This window comes from Phascolarctos cinereus, unplaced genomic scaffold, assembly GCF_003287225.1.
Source record: "Phascolarctos cinereus isolate Bilbo 61053 unplaced genomic scaffold, phaCin_HiC Scaffold_9;HRSCAF=440, whole genome shotgun sequence".
Classification (NCBI taxonomy): Eukaryota; Metazoa; Chordata; class Mammalia; order Diprotodontia; family Phascolarctidae; genus Phascolarctos; species Phascolarctos cinereus.
The window spans coordinates 252,208,146-252,208,943 of NW_027556402.1; positions in this window are offsets into that span (position 1 = coordinate 252,208,146).

The window sequence follows — 798 nt, forward strand, 5'->3', positions numbered from 1 at the left end:
AAGGCAAAGAGAAAGGAGATGAAGTATGGCCAAGTGAGAAACAGAGATGGTCAGTTTGGCCAGGTCACCAAATGTGAGAGGGGGAGTAACGGCCAATGAGTCTGAGAAGTAAGGTTGGTTTTTAAAAGGTAAACAAAGGAATTTTCTCTTAGGGACAATAGGAGGCCGCTGGAGTTTATCGAGTGAGGGAGTGGCTCAGTCAGATCTGCACTTCAGGAAAATCACTTTGATTGCTGTATGTAGAATGTACTGGAATGGTGAGAGACTGAAGTCTGAGAGACCAAAGAGGAGGCTGGTAATAAACATGAAGGAATGAGGGCCTGAACTGAGATGGTAGCTATGTGAGTAGAGAGAAGGGGCTGGATGCTGGAGACGTTGCAAAGCAAGAAACAGCAGCATTTGGCACCTGAGGGAGAGTAAGAAGTTGGGTATGATGATGAGATTAGAAACCCGAGATGCTGGCGTTATGATGGTGCCTTTGACGGAAGCAGGGAAGTTTTGAGGAGGGGCAGCTAGTGGGGGAGAGATGACAAGTATTATTTTGGACACATACATTTTGAAGAATCTCCAGGAGATGCAGAGTGGAGTATCCAAGCGGTGATAAAGGGCTGAAGCTCAAGGAACAGATGGATACATAGCTCTGGTTGCCGTTGTTTGGTCATTCAGTCGTGTTCTACTCTTCATGGCCCTGGGGACCACAGCACACCAACTATGTCCATGAAGTTTTCTTGGCAAGGATTCTGAAGAGGTTTGCCATTTCCTTCTCCAGGGGCAAATAAAGTTAAGTGACTTGCCCAG